This window comes from Ursus maritimus (genome assembly GCF_017311325.1).
Source record: "Ursus maritimus isolate PB19 chromosome X unlocalized genomic scaffold, ASM1731132v1 scaffold_X1, whole genome shotgun sequence".
In the NCBI taxonomy this organism is placed as follows: Eukaryota; Metazoa; Chordata; class Mammalia; order Carnivora; family Ursidae; genus Ursus; species Ursus maritimus.
In genome coordinates this window covers 63,984,549-64,005,328 of record NW_024423319.1, presented here as the reverse complement: position 1 = coordinate 64,005,328, position 20,780 = coordinate 63,984,549, and positions in this window count along the sequence as shown.

Sequence of the window (20,780 nt, the reverse complement as noted above, 5' to 3'; positions counted from 1 at the left end):
AAAAAAAAAAACACAGAAACAACCAAAATACCCTGCAATGGGTAAATGGTTAAACTGTGGTGCAAATATATCATGGAATACCACTCAACAATAAAAAAGGAACAAAATATTGATACACATAACAACTTAGATCTCAAGGGCATTATGTTGAGTGAAAAAAAAATGATCCCAAACATCACATACTGTATGATTCTATTTACATAACATCCTTGAAATAACAAAACTATAGAGACACAGAACAGATTAGTAGTCCCCAGACGTTAGAGATGGGGAAAAGGAGACAAAGCTGTGGCTATTGAAAGATAACATGAGGGATACTTGCAATTGAACTATTTTGTATCTTGATTGCAATGGTTGCTGCACAAGTCTATACATATGATAAAATGACATAGAATAATACATATACGTTGTGTACTAATGGCAATTCCCTGATTTTGATATTGTACTATAATTAAGATATAACCATTAGGAAACTGAGTGAACAGTACATTGGACCTCTCTATTATCTTTGCAGCTTCCTGTAAGTCTATAATTATTTAAAAATAAGTCTGCACGGGGCGCCTGGGTGGCACAGCGGTTAAGCGTCTGCCTTCGGCTCAGGGCGTGATCCTGGCATTCTGGGATCGAGCCCCACATCAGGCTCCTCCGCTATGAGCCTGCTTCTTCCTCTCCCACTCCCCCTGCTTGTGTTCCCTCTCTCGCTGGCTGTCTCTATCTCTGTCGAATAAATAAATAAAATCTTTAAAAAAAAATAAGTCTGCACTCTCCTGTTCATTGCAACATTATTCACAATAATAAAGACATAGAAATAACCTAAGCGCCCAATGACATGACTGAATAAAGAAAATGTGGTGGATATTTATACAATGGGATATTATTCAGCCATAAAAATAAGGAAATACTGCCATTTTTGACAAGATGAATGGACTTTGAGGGCATTATGCTAAGTAAAATAAGTCAGACAGAAAAAGATAAATACTGTATGAGTTCACTTATATGTGAAATCTAAAATCATCATATTCATAGACACAGAAAGCAGAATGGTAGTTGCCAAGGGCTCTTGGTGAGGGAATGAAAAAGATGCTGGTCAAAGGGTCAAACTTTCAGTTATAAGATGAATAAGTTCCAGGAATCTAATGCACAGTATGATGACTGTAATTAACAAAAGAAGGGGGGCGCCTGGGTGGCACAGCAGTTAAGCGTCTGCCTTTGGCTCAGGGCATGATCCCGGCGTTGTGGGATCGAGCCCCACATCAGGCTCCTCCACTATGAGCCTGCTTCTTCCTCTCCCACTCCCCCTGCTTGTGTTCCCTCTCTCGCTGGCTGTCTCTATCTCTGTCGAATAAATAAATAAAATCTTAAAAAAAAAAAAGAAGGGGCACCTGCACCCCAATGTTCATAGCAGCCATGTCCACAACAGCCAAACTGTGGAAGGAGCTGAGATGCCCTTCAACAGATGAATGGATAGAGAAGACGTGGCCCATATATACAATAGAATATTACTCAACCATCAGAAAGGATGAATACCTACTGTTTACGTTGACATAGATGGAATTGGAGGGGATTATGCTAAGTGAAATAAGTCAAGCAGAGAAAGACAATTATCATATGGTTTCACTGATACATGGAACATAAGGAATAGTACAGAGGATGATGGGGAAGAAACAAACTGAGGGTTGCAGAAAGGGAGGTGAGTCAGGAGATGGGATAACTGGGTGATGGCCATTAAGAAGGGCACGTGATGTTATGAGCACTGGGTGTTATTCACAATTAATAATTGATTGAACATTATACCAAAAACTAATGATGTACTATACGTTGGCTAATTGAATTTAAATTTAAAAAACAATATTGTATTGTTTATTTGAAAGTTGTTAGAAAGTACAACTTTAATGTTATCACCATAACAACAACAGTAAGAAAATTGTAATTATGTAAGGTAAAGAATGTGTTAACTAATCTTATTTCGGTAAATATTTTACAATATATATGTGTATCAAACCATCATATTGTGCAACTTAAACTTTCATAATGTGAGTGTTAATTGTATCTTAATTAAGCTGGGGTGAAAAAAAAGTTAAATGACTGTAGCCCTAGCCGACGTCTTGATTACAACATCATGAGAGACTCCAAAACAGAATTATTTGTCTAAGCCACTCCTAAATTCCTGACCTGCAGAAACTGTATGAGATAACAAATGCTTATTGTTGTTTAAGCCACTAAGATTTGGGATATATTGGTATGCAGCCATAGGTAAATAATGCCTTTTTAATGTGCTAATATTTTTCAAGTGTTTTTGAAAAATAATGAAAGAGATTAATCAAGAAAGTAAATTTGGAAGAAGGTCAACCAAAATGGTGACATAGGAGGCTTCTGAGCTACCCTCTTCCAACTGTCACTCTAAGTGCAGATACATAGAGCAGTTTCCTCTGAAATAGATCCAGAAACTAGCTGAATGACTCTGAGAAAATATCCACATTAAAATGGGTAAGAGAAGCTCAAACACAATCTCCTCATAAATCCCATTCCCATCACCATGCCATACAATAAGAAGAGAACCCCCAATTCCCAACTTCTCATTGAGGAGCAAAGGTTTGGACCATACACCTACTGCACCAACTCTTAACACTCCCACCTGAGGGACAAGCCCCCAAAACACCGAGCTCTGAAATCTGGGCTTGCATTCAAGAAATGCACAGGACTATAGCAAAGATAAAAGCTGGTCTTAAAGAGCTTGCAAGCACTAGCCACTGCTATCCCCACAAGGAATAGAAGAAGCAGGCAAAAAATGCCCATCTCTCAGTTTTCCTCTGAAAGAGACTTATCTGCATACTTTAAAAACTGCTGCCTAAGGGCCAGGCTTCTCATTTAACACATAGAGGTAATTGCAACCTCTCCAGAATCTAGGGAAGCTGCAGACACCTCCCCTGTCCTCTCCCTCCAGCCTGATCCAAGTTACTAGTAACTCCCTGAAAGGAGATTGTACAAACATCCATAATGATGTGGGAAACAAAGGCAAAAGAAAAATTAAAGTGCCTTACTACCTATAGCTCACTGACAAGTCCTTGAAACAGGCAGTGTGACATTCCTCTAGAAACTCAACTGCCTCGATGTTAATACTTTGCTAAGGGCAAAAAAACATCTCAACCTGGCCCCCAGGATCCTGTAACTCTAACATATAAAAATTCCTTTGGAAACTTCCTTTATCTCTACCCCCCAAGATACATATTGGCAATCATCCCCCATGCATATGACCCACCGAAATACATCTGAGGGTCTCATGATAAGATTTTATTTGACACTAATGAATGACCTTTTCCCAACAATAGCTAACCCCTCAAGGTCCTGGAAACCTTGCTTCCAAAATTCCTAGAGACTTACACTATCCCTCACCCCCTCCCAACTTGAAAGTATATAATGGGCCTCTCCTCATGACCCCAGTGCAGGTCTTTCTGCCCTGTGCTTTAATAGAATCACTTTTTTGCACCCAAGATGTCTCAAGAATTTTTTCTTGGCCATCAGCTTCAAACCCTAACATCTTTCCTACATCATTTGGTGCCCAATATGGGGCTTTGAATCTTTTCATCTGGACTCTGAGCCACAGTGCAAACTTGGTGAGTACTTTCCTTTTACTTTCATTTCAGGGGTTCTTCAAGGAGTACAGTCTTATTGGAACACTTTCCTGCCAATTGCTTAGGCTCCAATCCTTTACCCTATGGCTACTCTATGGGGAGGAGAAAGTCTGCTTTTCAGCTGGAAGTTAGTATCATGGCCAGGTTGGTAACAAGACCCAGAAACAATGCCCTCTCTTTGTTCCTGATACAATGTTGTTTGTCTTGGGCTTGGGAGAGCCACCTAAGTCACCAAGATGGCTGCTGATCTTAAGACTCCCATGTAAGGTTTCTTCCTCATTGGTTTAATGTGATCCCCTCCACATCCCTGGTCTAGCCACTTCTGGCTGTGAGACCTCCACTGGGAACCAGCTGAAATCAGTACCTGATTGAATTAAAACCCAACTGGCCTGTTTCTTAGAGAAGACGGCTATAGACTAACTGTGCTGGAATGTTGCTTACATCATGATGGATTTCTGTCTTTACTGTTTTCCATCGCTGTCCTCTACTAACTACTTAAATAATAAAATTGGGTAATTCCCCCTTGTAAAACTTTTCTAGTGTTCTCTATGGGTTAAAAATGGCGAGTTCTTCAAGGCAAGGTAAAATAAGGCATGATCTTCTATGGCATGAACTTCAAGGCAAGGTAAAATAAGGTGTGACCTTCATGGCATGACCTTCAAGGCATGGTGTTTCAGTCCATATGCCAGGCATCCATCTGTAGCCTAGGATGCAATGGGGAGGGGGGATTCTAGCATCCTTTCTACAGGGGCCTTTATCAGCAGCATTGTTCATAGCAATTTTGCTCAGGGGGATCCCTCAGGTCACTTTGACACCTGGAAACTCTGACATATCCTGCATAGGATACAACCCAGGAGTTGGGGGGAAGATTTTCTAGATAATGACCTTCTCTTTTCTTCAGTTACCAAGGACTCTCCCTTGGGGTGCCTTTTAACCCACTGGAAATAATTCAGATTGCAAAACTTTGGAAAGGACTGAGTTCCTGTAACACTGCATGGTCTCAGGAATCTATCAGATCTCTTCTGCAGGAAATAGGGCATATGGACCTAGAGTACCTTCATTGTTCATACTTAGGCCTTCATTGTTCTACACCAGGACCCTGACCTAAGAGCCTGGTACAAATGTATTTGCCTGAACTTATTGGCTAATAAACTCCCTCCTGACATATTGGATGATAATTATCTAAATAGGTCTCTTCTGAATAAGCCCAGGTTGCCGGAAGAAACATAGGCCATCCCTAGCAAGGGAGATTCTGACTCTCACTGTTCTTCCTCCTAAGAGATATGGGGGCTTCTTCCTCATTTCCCAGGTTAAAGGCTATAATTGGAGCCAGCCAACTGTAATTAGTCTAACCTGAGGATGGGGACTTTAAGGAATATTCCCAAGCAGCTGCAGAACCTCTCTTTGTTTCAGGGAAATTCCCTGTCTTCTCTGGCCTGACATGGACTGCATATTTCCACTTTGGTAGGAAAAAACATAGCATCTTCTCATCTGTCGAAACTGATGAGGTTTAGAACTGGGAACTGTTTTTTTCTGCCTTCCTGGTTGCACCTCATCTCTTCTTTCTTCCCCTCCCACTGTTTCTTTGCCATTTTGGATGTGGCCTGTATAGCTGGTTCCTATACCATCCTCTGTGCCTCAGGCACCATGGCTCCTTCTCCCCTCACTGTCAAGGAGCAAGAAGAGCATTCCCTGGACTTAACACTGTCCACTTCAGATTTCCCCGCCATGTCTCAGGTAAAAAGAAATGACAATGGGGAACAAATTTATTGGCTTTTAAGTGTACCCAGGTGGAACACATTTGATATTTAAACTAATTTAAGTTTGTTGGTTTAATTTAGACAGACATGTCAGCATTAAATATGAAACTTTTATTCCACCAAGGTTTGCTGAAGGTCAGATAAGCTTGTGTTATCCTTGTTGCAATTTGTTAGCAAAAATATGACTTAAAATGATGGTTAATCTGGTCTGTCTCAAAGTTTTCAAAGGTAATTGTTAAGATAGTTTCAAAGTCTTTGGTAACCTGAAACTTTAAAGTTTTGCTTGGCTGATAAATGGGATTAAATTCATTGGACATCTAGGTCTTTTCCAAATAAGATAAAGTGGTAAAGCTTTGATTACTGGATGTCACTTTGTGCTTTTGACTTCTTATTGCAGAGAAACTAAGGATATTTGAATCCGTTGATAAAGATACTTTATGCTTAACTGATTCTTAAATCTACCCCTTAAAAAGTTATAGTGTAACAGTTCACAACTGGCTACTAGTTTTCACTGGAGACTAAGGTTTCTAAGAGTGCAAAATTCTGCTAAATATAATTAAGAATAATGGAGATAAGGGAAGCAACTCTGTATGTGTAAGGAAGATATAAGGAATGGGAATACATTTTTGTTGAAGATAAAAGAAAGCAATTTTGTCCTAAATGAAACTCGTTGTTTGGAGAGAAATGTCTTGGGACAAAATCTGAATGCAAAGGAAAGTTGTAGAAGGTTTGTGATGGGAAACTTTGGAAAGGAATTTTATGTACGGTCAGGATGGACTAAGGTTGACATGAATGGATTTTAAAAGTACACTGGTATAAGATTGAAAGTCTGCTTTCTCTCTGTTAAAAAGACAAAGTTTTCTTGAATTGTTGGTCTGCTCTTGATAAGAAAATGTAAACAGTTGTTTTCTCTTTGCCTGCCCAGAAAAACCAGTTTCTATGTTTTGCCTTTATCGGATATTCAACAACCCCTAATCCTATTTAGGCATGTGCTTTAAAACTTCCAAAGATTTTAATAAACTTCCCCAAGATTTAAATCATGGATGAAGTCTCATCAACTATTCAGGTTTGATTATTTGGTATGTTACATTCTGGTATAAGGTCATCACTTGATGTTCTGATTATTGAAGTGTTATGTGTCACAGAAGTAACTGAGTTTCCTTGTCAGTTGCATCATAATGAACTCTCGTATCAGATCATTAACAATATCCATTCTTGAGTTCTTATTATTTCTAATTGTTCCTATTCTCTTGCAAAATGAGTTTCATCTTCAAGGGGGTTCATATAAAAGACTTTTAGGACAAATACAGGTATTCAATATCTTTAACATCATAAAACTGAAATAAGTAAGAATTTCCAGAACAAACTAAAAAGTTGCATTCAAATTGAACAAGAATTAGTAACATGGGACTAAATGAACTAAAATGATGATTATAGTTTTGTGACTTTTGTTTGAATCATTGCTGGTTCTCTAAAGTTTGCTCTTCCAGATTAAGGAAACTTTCTCTTAAGATATCTATAACTTACAAAAACGTGATATAGTATTCATTAGTAAACAAATTCAAGCATTTAACTTTTCTTTCTACCTGAACCCTCTGAAATTCAAAAGGTCTCAGTAAGTATTCTTTTTTCCATAACAGTCATAGTCATTTGCATAAGTTCAATAAGAATTTGTTCTCCTGGGACTCCTGGGTGGCTCAGTCCGTTAAGGGTCTGCCTTCAGGTCAGGTCATGATCCCAGGGTCCTGGGATCAAGTCCCACATCAGGCTCCTTGCTCAGCGGGGAGCCTGCCTCTCCCTCTGCCTGTCAATCCCCCTGCTTGTGTGGGCTCTCCCTCTCTCTCTCTCTCTCTCCTTCTCTCTGACAAATAAATAAAATCATTTAAAAGAAAAAAGAATCTGTTCTCCTTGTAATAGGACATCACTGGAAATAGCGCTTATTTTACCAAGGCTTTGAATGGAATGTCATATTTGAGAGAAACATGCATAGACTCAGATATGACCAAACAGCTTTAAGGAACTAAGGTTGACTTTATGAAACCTGGAGCCATAAAGCCCCTTGGAACTGTTGGCTTGATACCTTGTTTACAGAGTTCCCAGCAGCCTTACCAGGTGAGTAAAGAATGTCACTTCTTAGCAGGTGCAGGAATCTTAGGATACTTTGGGGACTTCATGAAGAGGAATCAGCCCACATCTACAGGTATTGCAGGCATGTCTGATGGCAAGTATTTGGCGTGGCTTCTGGCCTGGAGAAGCTACTAAAAGTTCAACTTAGAGATTCCTTATAAAAGTTCCAGCAAAGCAGATTTTTAAAAGATCTATAATCAATCACTATTCTTGCTGAGCTTATGTAAATAATTAGGCCCAGCTCATTAAAATTGGACTTGTTTTGCAAACAAATTAGTCTTAATTGGCTATCTCTGGAAATAAGGGTGATTTTAGAGAGAAAAGTTATGTTTCAATAACACACCTTTGTGGATATTAAATTTTAGATCTGACTGTCTTTAAACATTTCTTGTTTACCTAAGCTAGACAACTTGAGGTAAACTTCAGAGAAATTGTTACGATAGTTCATAGATAATTTTCTTGCTTGTTATTCTGTGGGGATAATAACAGGACCCCATAGCCATATGATTATTTGAACAGCTGAAAAATGGGATTGATTCCACAGCAATTGTATAACTCAGCTATCATTTTGACCAAGTCTCTGTGGCTGGGATGACAAAATTGCTCCTTAAAAGCCAGAGCATACCCCATTCCATGGGGTTAACTATGGATTTGTGGATATAATGGATGACCCTACTTTCTTTATGTTTGGATTGGATAATGCAGTTGGGTATGCCCTTATCTCCCGAGACAAGTCTTCTTCCACTTGCCAGTGACTCCTCAAAATTAAGATATTGTTAAGGGTAGACCTCAAACAAAGAGGGCTTCTTGATGGTTTTATCGTTTAGTCATATTTATCCTAGAAGCCACCTCTATTGAGGTACAATTGCAAACAAAGGCTTTAGCCAAGCATACAACAGCCCTCCTGATAAAAGGAGCTTCAAAGCTCACTATGGTACAGTCACAGACTGTAATGACATTACATCAGGTGCAGAGTGTCCTAGAGACCAAAGGCCACCAATGGATGATGGGAGGCTGACTTATTCAATTCAGGCTATGCTTATAGATATGCCTAAAATAATACTTAAAATCTTCAATGTTAAGTGAAATAAGTCAAGCAGAGAAAGGCAATTATCATATGGTTTATTTCATCTATGGAACATAAGAACTAGGAAGATCGGTAGGAGAAGAAAGGGATAAAGAAAGGGGGGTAATTAGAAGGGCGAAAGAAGCATGAGAGACTATGGACTCTGAGAAACAAAATGAAGGCTTCAGAGGGGACGAGGGTGGGGGAATGGGATAAGCTGGTGATGGGTAGTAAGGAGGGCACGTATTGCATGGTGCACTGGGTGTTATACACAACTAATGAATCATCGAACTTTACATAAAAAACCAGGGATGTACTGTAGGGTGACTAACATAATATAATTAAAAAATATTATTATAAAAAAAATTGCTACCCCAGCTTTCTTTTGAGGTCCACTGGCATGATAAAGCATTCTTCATCCCCTCACTTTCAATCTGGAGGTGTCCTTAGGTTCAAAATGACAATCTTGTAGGAAGCATATGGATGTGTCCTCTCTTTTGATCCCATCTATAATCCTGTGCCGTTTCATGGGAACATTTAGGCCATTCACGTTGAGGGTAACTATTGACAGATATGAATTTAGTGCCATCTTATTGCCCGTAAAGTGCCTATTTCTGTATATTGTCTCTGTAAATTTCTGGTCTATATTACTCTTGGGGTCTTTCTTCTTTTATAGAATCCCCCTTAATATTTCTTGCAGGCCTGGCTTGGTGGTGACATATTCTTTCAGTTTCTGCCAGTCCTGGAAGCTCTTTATCTCTCCATCCATTCTGAATGACAACCTTGCTGGATAAAGTATCCCTGGTTACATGTTCTTCTAATTTAGTGCCCTGAATATGTCTTGCCGGTGTTTTCTGGCTTGCCAGGTCTCTGTGGACAGGTCTGATGTTACTCTGATGTTCCTCCCCACCCCCAACCCCCAGGTAAGAAATCCCTTCCCCCTAGCTGCTCTCAGGATAGCTTCCTTGGCTCTTAGATTAGTGAGTTTTACTGTTATATGCCAGTGATGGTTTATTTTTATTGATCTTGGGAATGGTCCTCTCTGCCTCTTGGACATGAATGCTTGTTTCCTTCCCCAGATTAGGGAAGTTCTCAGCTATGATTTGCTCAAATATACCTTCTAGTTCCCTCTCTCCCTCCAGCCCCTTGGGGATTCCAGTAATTCTGACATTGGAACGTTTCATGATGCCATCGATCTCTCTAAGTCTATTCTCACGGGCTTCTACCAGTTTATCACAAGCCTCCATGGCCTCCTTCCTCTCTATCAGCTTATGTTCTAGATCACTGATTCGGTCTTCTGCCTCATTTACCCTGGCCATTAGTGTATCCAGTTAAGACTGCATGCCTTTCATAGCATTTATAAGCTCAGCCTGATTAGATCTCATTTCTGCCCTCAGAGATTCTATATTGTTGGTAATGACTTTCTGAAGCCTAGCTATTGACTTCATGGTTGCTACCCTGAATTCTATCTCTGACATCTTGCTTATGAACTTTTGGGACTTCATCAAGATAAAAAGCTTCTGCAAACAACAGAAACAGTCAGCAATACTGGCAACCCATAGAATGGGAGAAGATATTTGCAAATGACATTACGGATAAAGGGCTCATATCCAAGATCTATAAAGAACTTCTCAAACTCGACACTCAAAAAACAAATAACCCAGTCAAAAAAAATGGGCAGAAGACATGAACAGACACTTCTCCAAAGACATACAAATGGCTAACAGACATATGAAAAACTGTTCAACATCACTAGTCATCATGGAAATACAAATCAAAACCACAATGAGATACCACCTTACACCAATTAGAATGGAAAAAATAACAAGACAGGAAACAAGAAGTGTTAGTGAGGATGCGGAGAAAGGGGAACCCTCTTACACTATTGGGGGGAATGCGACTGGTACAGTCACTCTGGAAAACAGTATGGAGGTTCCTCAAGATGTTAGAAATAGAGCTACCCTACGACCCAGCTATTGCACTACTAGGTATTTACCCTAAAGATACAGATGTAGTGAAAAGAAGGGGGACATGAACCCTAGTGCTCATAGCAACAATGTCCACAATAGCCAAACTGTGGAAGGAGCCCAGATGCCCTTCCACATGCCCAGATGCCATTCCATTATCCAGATGAATGGATAAAAAGAAGATGTGGTTCATATATACAATGGAATATTACTCAGCCATCAGAAAGGATGGAATACCCACCATTTGCTTTGACATGGATGGAACTGGAGGGGATTATGTTAAGTGAAATAAGTCAAGCAGAGAATGACAATTATCCTATGGTTTCACTCACATGTGGAACATAAGGAATAGTGCAGAGTACTACAGGGGAAAGGATGAAAAACTGAATGGGAAGAAATCCTAGAAGGAGACAAACTATGAGAGATTCTGGACTCTGGTAACCAAACTGAAGGTTATAGAAGTGAGGGGGGCAGAGAGATGGGGTAACCAGGTGATGGGTATTAAGGAGGGCACGTGTGGTGATGAGCACTGGGTGTATATGCAACTAATGAATTGTTGCACGCTACATCAAAAAATAATGATGTACTATATGCTTGCTAATTGAACATAATTTTAAAAATAAATAAATAAAAATAGAAATAAAAATAAAACCTGAAATAAATAACCTAACATTACACCTAAAGGGTCTAGAAAATGAAAAAAAACTGAAACCCAAAACCATCAGATGGAAGGAAATATTAAAGACAAGAGAATAATGAATGATATCAAAACTAAAAAAAATAGAAAAAATCAATGAAACCAGGAGCTCGTTTTTGAAAAAAAATCAATAACACTGCTAAACCTCACTTAATACCTGATGTCCTAGCTACAGCTATCAGACAATAAAAAGAAATAAAGACATCCATATCAGTAAGATAAAAGTAAAATTTTCACTATTTGCAGATGAAATGATATTTTATATAGAAAACCTGATAGATTCCACTAAAAAACTACTGGTACTGACTAATGAATTAAGTAAAGCTGCAGGATACAAAATAAATGTACAGAAATCTGTTGCATTTCTATACACCAATAAAGAAGCAGAAGGAAAAGAAATTACAAAAAAAATCCCATTTACAGTTGCACCAAAAATAACAAGATATCTAAAAATAGGTACCTAACCAAAGAGTTGAATCACCTGCACTCAGAAAAGTATAAAATACTGATGAAAGAAAGTGAAGAGGACACAGAAATTGAAAGACAATCCATGCTGATGGATTGTAAGAAAAAATATTGTTTAAAATGTCTGTAGAACCTAAACAATCTACAGATTTAGAGAAATCCATTATCAAAATACCAATATTTTTAATAATTTTTATTGTTATGTTAGTCACCATACAGTACATCCTTAGTTTTTGATGTAGTGCTCCATGAATCATTTGCATATAACACTCAGTGCACCATGAAATATGTGCCCTCCTTAATACCCATCACCAGTCTATCCCAATCCTCCACCCCCCTCTCCACTGAAACCCTCAGTTTGTTTCCCAGAGTCCATAGTCTGTCGTGGTTCATTCCCCTTTCTGTTTACCCCCCTTTCATTCTTCCCTTCTTTCTCCTACCGATCTTCCTCCTATTTCTTATGTTCCACAAATGAGAGAAACCATATTATAATTGTCTTTCTCTGCTTGACTTATTTCACTTAGCATAATCTCCTCCGGTCCCATCCATGTTGCTGCAAAGGTTGGGTAATTGTTCTTTCTGATGGCTGAGTAATATTCCATTGTGTATATGGACCACATCTTCTTTATCCATTTGTCTGTTGAAGGGCATCTTGGCTCCTTCCACAATTTAGCTATTGTGTACAATGCTGCTATGAACATTGGGGTGCATATAAAATACCAATATTATTTTCACAGAATTAGAACAAACAATTCTAAAATTTGTATGGAACCACAAAACACACCAAAAAGCCAAAGCAATACTGAAAAAGAAAAAAAAAAGTTGGATTCATCACAATTCCAGACTTAAAGTTATACTACAAAGCTGAGGTAATCAAAATAATATGGTACTAGCACAAAAGTAGGCACATAGATGAATGGAACAGAATAGAAAACTCAGAAATAAGCCCATAATGATGTGGTCAATTAATGTTCAACAAAGCAGGAAAGAATACCCACTTGGAAAAGGACAGTCTCTCTAACAAATGATGTTAGGAGAACTGGACAGCAACATGCAAAAGAATGAAAATGGCCCACTTTATTACACCACACACAAAAATATATTCAAAATGGATGAAAGACCTAAATGTGAGATAGGAAACCATTGAAATCCTAGAAGAAAGCAACAGGCAGTAACATCTTTGACATTGAATGTAGCAGCTTTTTCTTGATATGTCTCTGAGGCAAGGAAAACAAAAGCAAAAATAAACTATTGGGACTTCATCAAAATTAAATTCTTTTGCACAGCAAAGGAAATAATCAACAAAACTGAAAGGCAACCTATGGAATGGGAGAAGGTATTTGCAAATGACATATCTGATAAAGGGTTAGTATCCAAACTATATAAAAAACTGATACAACTCAACAACACCCCAAAAATAAACAATCCAATTTAAAACTGGGCAGAACACATGGTGGGAGAAGGAGGGGAAGAATGAAGGGGGATAAACAGAAGGGGGAATGAACCATGAGAGACTATGGACTCTGGGAAACAAACTGAGGGCTTCAGAGGGGAAGGGGGTGGGGATTGGGATAGGCCGGTGATGGGTATTAAGGAGGGCACATATTGCATGGTGTACTGGGTGTTATATGCAAGTAATGAATCATGGAACATTGCATCAAGAACTGGGGATGTACTGTATGGTGACTAATATAACAAAATAAATATTATTTTAAAAAAAGAAAAAGAAAACATGGACAGACATTTCTCCAAAAAAGACATACAGATAGCCAACAGACACATAAAAAGATGTCCAATAACACTGATCATTAGGGAAATACAAATCATAACTACAGTGGGATATCACCACACACTTGTCAGAATGGCTAAAATCAACAACACAAGAAACAACAGGTGTTGACGAGGATGAGGAGAAATAGAACACTTGTGCACTGTTGGTGGAAATGCAAACTGGTGCAGCCACTGCAGAAAACGTTATGGAGGTTCTTCAAAAGTTTAAAAATAGAACTGAAGAAAGGGGGGGTAAACAGAAGGGGGAATGAACCATGACAGACTATGGACTCTGGGAAACAAACTGAGGGCTTCAGAGGAGAGGGGGTGGGGGAATGGGATAAGGTGGTGATGGGTATTAAGGAGGGCACATATTGCATGGTGCACTGGGTGTTATACACAAGTAATGAATCATGGAACTTTACATCAAAAACTAGGGATGTACTGTATGGTGACTAACATAATATAATAAAAAAATATTATTAAAAAAATAAAAAATAAAAATAGAACTACTCTACAATCCAGCAACTTCACTAAGTATTTTCCCACAGAATAAAAAAACACTAATTTGAAGGGATACTTGCACCCCTATGTTTATAGCAGCATTATTACAATAGCCAAGATATGGAAGCAGCCCTAGTGTCCTTTGATTGTTGAATGGGTAATGAAGATGTGAGATATATATCGATACATAAATATATAGATATAGATATATGAAGATTGCATTTTTCATGGTTGAATAAGATTCCATAATCTATTATAATATGGAAATATAATATTACTATTATATTATTATTATTATATTATAATAGATTATGGAATCTTATTCAACCATAAAAAAGAATGTAATCTTGCCATTTGCAACAACATGGATGGAGCTAGTGTATAATGTTAAGTGAAATAAGTCAAAGAAAGACAAATACCATAGATTTTACTCATATGTGGAATTTAAGAAACAAAACAAAGGAGCAAAGGGGAAAAAAGAGACACAGAGAGAAACCAAGAAACAGACTCTTAATTATAGAGAACAAAGTGATCATTACCAGAGGGGAAGTGAGGGGTGGGGATGAGTGAAATAGGTGATGGGGATTAAGGAGTGCACTTGTCATGATGAGCACCAGGTGTTGTATGGAAGCATTCAATCACTATATTGTATACCTGAAACTAATATAACATTGTACGTTAACTAACTGGAATTAACATAAAAACTTAAAATTTTAAAAAAATATATCATATAACACCTGTTTAGGATGTCTGTTATCAAAAAGCAAGAGATAACAAATGTGGTGAAGATGTGGAGAAAAGAAGATTCTTGTATACTCTTGGAGCGAATGTAAACTAGTACAGCCACTATGATTAACAGTATGGAGGTTCCTCAAGAATTTAAAAATAGAACTACCATATGACCCAGAAACCCCCATTTTGGGTATATAAACAAAGGAAACAAAATGATTATCTCAAAGAGACATCTGTACCCCCCGTGTTCGTTATGGCTATTATCCACAATAGCCACGGTATGGAAACAACCTAAGTGTCAATCGATGGATGAAATGATAAAGAATGTGGTGTGTGTATACACATACACGTATATATACATACACTGGAGTATTTTTCAGCCTTAAAAAGGCAGGAAATCCTGTAATTTGTGACAACATAAATGAACTGGAGGGCATTATGCTAAGTGAAATAAGCCAGACAAAGACAAATACTGCATCGTATCACTTATATGTGGAGATCTCAAAAAAAAATTTTAAGTTGAGCTTATAGAAATGAGGCAGTAGAAAAGTGGTTTACAGGGGCTGAGTGATGGGGAAATAGACAGAAATTAGTAAAATGGTACAAACTTTCAATTATAAAATGAATAAGGTCTGAGGATCTACTATGTAATATGGTGACAATAGTTGATAATATTGTACTGTATAGTTGAAGTTTGCTAGGTAGAACTTAAATATTTTCATTCCCCCCAAAAATAAAAAAGTAAATATGTGAGGTGATGAATGTGTTAATTAAATTGATGTGGGAAACCTTTTCACAATGTATACATATACCAAATCATCACATTATACACTTTAAATATCTTACAATTTTGGCAATTATTCCTCAGTAAAGCTGAAATAAATAAAAATAAGTTTGTTTTTATTACATCTTAGCTTTTGTTCTCAAGATTATGTTAGCCTCTTAAAATGAATTTAAAAACTTCCCTTCTTTTTCTATTGTCTAAAAATATTTTTGATATGATTGATACTGTTTTTTCCTCAAATATCTGGAAGAATTCACAAGAGATGTCATGTAGGCCTGGATGTCTTTGTGGGAAAGTTTTTAACAACTGAATCTATTTTATTAATAGATATGGTACCATTAAAATTTTGTTTTCTTTCTGCACTACCAGATCTTTACTCCCCTGAGAGGGGTCAGATGATGAAGGACTCACACTTGTCCCTTCCAGGTTTGCTACCAGTGAAAGGCTCACTTTGATAGTCTATCTCTTTTGCTTAAATTCTCTGCCTATTGGGGCACTTGGATGGCTTAATCGGTTAAGCATCTGACTCTTGATTTCAGCTCAGGTCATGACCTCAGGGTCATGAGATCAATCCCTGTGTCAGGCTCCATGGAGCCTCCTTGAGAGACTCTTTCTCCCTCTCCTCCCTCTGCCCTTTCCCCCTGCTCTTTTTGTCTCTCTCTCTCTTTATCTCTCTCAAAAATTCTCTGCCTATTAAGCCAAAACCTGCTCTATGCTGCAACAAATTTTATTGTGACTTCCTTTCTGGAGAATTCAGGTCATATGTCCCCAAAGGCCAAAATGCACACCACTTTTTGTATGCTCTCCTAGAATGGGTAGCCAACTACACTTACAAATCACTTTCAGTTCAGTCACCATTGCTGAGCAAATTCTCTAAATTGCAGTCAAATATCCAACGAAGGTTTCAGCATGAAATATGGGCTCCGAGGAGAATGTCAGACCTCAATATGTCTACCAATTTAACTCCTTGTCCACCATCTCTTATGTAGAGCAACTGATTTTTTCCCCATCTTTTATCGGTTACCCACTTTCTTTTTCATAGAGTAAACAGAGTCTATGATGAGAAAATCATATCCTGAGAAAGGAAATCAGGTCCAGAGGGGAGAAAAGGAAGTTTTAACCTTGCAGAGTGTTATAGCCAAAGTAAACCCACATAACCATTAGGCTCATGATAGTTAAATTTGGGCATTAATTTGATGATCAGATGAGGACAGCCAAATCATTGTTGACAGGCCCTCAGGACCCCAAGGGAAAGCAAACTCATGACTTCTCAAGGCATCCCACTGTTTCTCTAGCCAACTCAAATTTTTCTTTCAAATATTATCCCAATGCAAACATCAATTCTCCTTTTCTCCCGTACATACTCCAGACATTTTTACCTTCCTCCATTATAATATACAAGCCTCCACCTTCCAAAGCTGCTAACATGATTCCCTACTATCCAGAATAAGTGAAATGTGTCACGGAAGCAGCTGTAGACTGTACTGAGGCACCTTTGGGGCTGCAGTCCTCACTTTCCCAGACCATAGAAAGCTTGATAAGGGCCTTGGATACCTCCCCCAGAGGTGGCCCTACACACCTCAGCTGGTCTGGTCCTGCTGAAAGGCTCAGAGGAAAGGTGAAACTGCCAAAAAAAAACTAACGAGCTCTTACCTGTTGTCATTGCTAATTAGAGAATGCAGCTCCTGGCTTGACATGTGAAAAGGAATTAGAAATAAATGGGAGGGGGGAAGAAAAGATTAAAGTTAATGTGGAGAAAGCCCAACCACATAAAGTAGCAAAGGAAAATGTCTGATAACTAGGAAAACAGGGCTTTCTTTAGAAGGCCTCCCCACCCCTACCCTCAGGTTTTCATCATCCTTTTGAGTCATCCTCTACTATGCAGGAAGAGCCACTACAAAAGAAAAAGGAGGCTCCATGTCTCTCAGTTCCTGCCAAACTCCTCCCATGGAGCTTGCAAAGCAGTCAACTTTCAGAGAAAGTTAAAAATTATGCTGGTTCCTTCATTCCTCATCTATCTGAATACCATTTGGGACTAACTTCTTTTTTAGGTTCATAGAGTTCATGAAAATTAAGGGTAAAGAGCCTAAGAACTTGTTACTTTCCAAATACTTCTGGTTCCAGATCCAAACATGCTACCTTCTGTGTAAGGCCAACAAATACACAGGGAACCTAGGAACTCCTCCCACTTCATTTTCCCCTCCTCCACCCCCACTACCATCCATGAATTCACTCATGGAAATTGGCATGAAAATTCAGGTACTGACCATCAGGAATTTGAAGGAATTTTTATGGTACCCATCAAGTCTCTGTCTCAAAAACATCTGTCTCTTGGCTAAGATGCACTATACACCAGGTTTTCCACTGTAAAGTTTATATTTCTTTTTTGTAACAATATGAAAACTGTGGTGAGATTCTTTAAGTATATGTAAATATCCTGTTCCCCATCAAAACTTTACTCACTACTTTTAACATCTATTGACAATTCTTGCCTGAATCAATGATTACTGTGTTGGTTACAAAATGCAAGCATACCTTGTTTTATTGTTCTTTACTTTATTGCAATTCACAGATATTGCATTTTCTTTTTACAAATAGAAGATTTGTAGCAACCCTGCACTGAGCAAATCTATCAACACTATCTTTCCACCAGCATTTGCTCACTTCATGTCTCTGTGTCAGGTTTTGATAATTCATACAATATTTCCAACTTTTCCATTGTTATATTTTTATGGTAATATGTGATCAGTGATCTTTGATAATACTATTGTAATCGTTCTAGGGCACCACAAACCACACCCTTATAAGACGGTAGATTTCATTGATAAATGTTGTATGTGTTCTGAGTGCTCCACTGACCAGTTGTTCTTCTGTCTTTCTCCCTCTCTTTGGGCTTCCCTGTTCTGTTTCTGAGATACAATATTGAAGTTAGACCAATTAATAACCTTACAACAACCTTGTAATTGTTCAAGTGAAAGGAAGAGTCACACATCTCTCATTTAAATTAGAGGTTATTAAATTTAGTGAGGAAGACATGTCAAAAACCAAGATAAGCCAAAAGCTAGGCCTGTTGTACCAAACAGTTAGCCAAGTTGTGAATGCAAAAGGGAAGTTCTTGAAAGAAATTAAAATTGCTATTCCAGAGAACACACAAGTGATAAGAAAGTGGAACAGCCTTATTGCTGATATGATGAAAGTTTTAGTGGTCTGCACATAAGAACTAGGAAGATCGGTAGGAGAAGAAAGGGATAAAGAAAGGGGGGGTAAGATATAGAGCTAAAGATGGCGGAGGAGTAGGGGACCCCTTTTTCAGCCGGTCCCCTGAGTCGAGCTGGATAGGTACCAGACCATCCTGAACATCCACGGAATCAGCCTGAGACGCAGGAAGATACATCTGGATCTCTACAAATGAACATCTCCACCGCTGAGTATTGAAGTACGAAGAGGGGAGCCGTGAAACCCGCACAGATATCGGAAGATAAATGGAAGGGGGAGGGAGCCGCCACGTTCGGGCGCCGGGAAGCGGCAACCACCTGCACGGGGGAGCAGACGGCACCCACGAGAGAGTGGACAGAGACCAGTGACCCGGGAGCGCGCACCACCAGGCATCTCGCGGAACACCGGAATCCCGGTGTGCTCTCTGGATCCAGATGGAGACCGGGAGCTCCCGGAGCGCGCACCGGGCGGCTGGTGGCTGACGGGCGACTGCACGGGGGAGCAGGCGGACTCACGGTCGGCACCCACGAAACAGCAGACTGAGACCCTGAACCGGGTGCGTGCCACCAGGCTTCTCACGGAACTCTGGAATCCCGGTGTGCTTACCGGGCATAGACTGAGACCGGGAGATCCGGGAGTGCACGGGGCGGCTGACAGCGTTAGAAACACAAAGGACAGAGACGCGCCGGCCCTGGAAGTGAGGGCTGGGACACCGGGTGGGGCGCACATCCCGGGACGCTCCAGGGTTGAGCAGCACCAACAGTAACGGAGTTAAAGAGGCCAGAACAGCAGTGGAGAACGGGCCGCAATCCCTCTCTTCTGTGACAATTCAGGCTCTGCTGCTCTGACTCTCAGAAGAGGCACAGCAAACCACCAGGGATAACCGCCAGAGAACAAAAGCCTGGAAATACTGGCTCACAGCATGCCCATCCCCATCCCCCCTCGCAGGGGACACGGAGACTCTATCCAAACAGGGTTGCCTGATTATCCGCGTGGCAGGCCCCTCCCCCACAACAGAGAAGGCAGGCTGAAAAATCAAGAAGCCCACAACCCGGGGCGCCTGGGTGGCACAGTCATTGAGCACCTGTCTCCGGCTTAGGGAGTGATCCCAGCGTTCCGGAAAGGAGTCCCTCATCGGGCTCCTCCGCTGGGAGCCCGCTTCTTCCTCTCCCACTCCCCTGCTTCTGTTCCCATTCTTGCTGGCCATCTGTCTCTCTCTCTCAGATAAATAAATAAATAAAATCTTTAAAGAAGAAGCCCACATCCCTAAGATCCCTATAAAACAAGGGGCACGGCCTGGGACCCAGTCAATAATTTGGGCTCTGGACAACCCCACAACCTCTCCTCATCAGAACGACAAGAAGGAGAAGCTCCCCCCCCCCAGCAAAGTAAAGACAGTGAGACTGTGGCCTCTGCCACAGAAATAATGGATATGGATGTAACCAAAGTATCAGAAATGGAATTCAGAGTCACGATGCTCAAAATGATGAGTAGAATTGAAAAAAGAATTAACGAAAAGGTTACTGAGAATATAGAATCCCTAAGGACAGAAATGAGAGCGAATCTGACAGAAATTAAAAATTCTATGAGCCAAATGCAGGCAAACCTAGAGGCTCTAACGGCCAGGGTCACCAAAGCAGAGGAACGGGTTAGTGAATTGGAGGATGGGTTAATAGAGGAAAAAACCAAAATAGAAGCTGCTCTTAAAAAAATCCAAGCCCACGAATGTAGGTTACGGGAGATTACTGACTCAATGAAATGATCCAATGTTAGAATCATCGGCATCCCCGAGGGGGTGGAGAAAAACAGAGGTCTAGAAGAAATATTTGAACAAATTGTAGCTGAAAACTTCCCTAATCTAGCGAGGGAAACAAACATTCGTGTCCAAGAGGCAGAGGACCCCTCCCAAGCTCAACCACGACAAACCTACACCACGTCATGTCATAGTGCATTTTGCAAATATTAGATCCAAGGATACAGTACTGAAAGCGGCCAGGGCAAAGAAATTTCTCACGTACCAAGTCAAAGGCATCAGAATTGCGTCAGACCTGTCTACACAG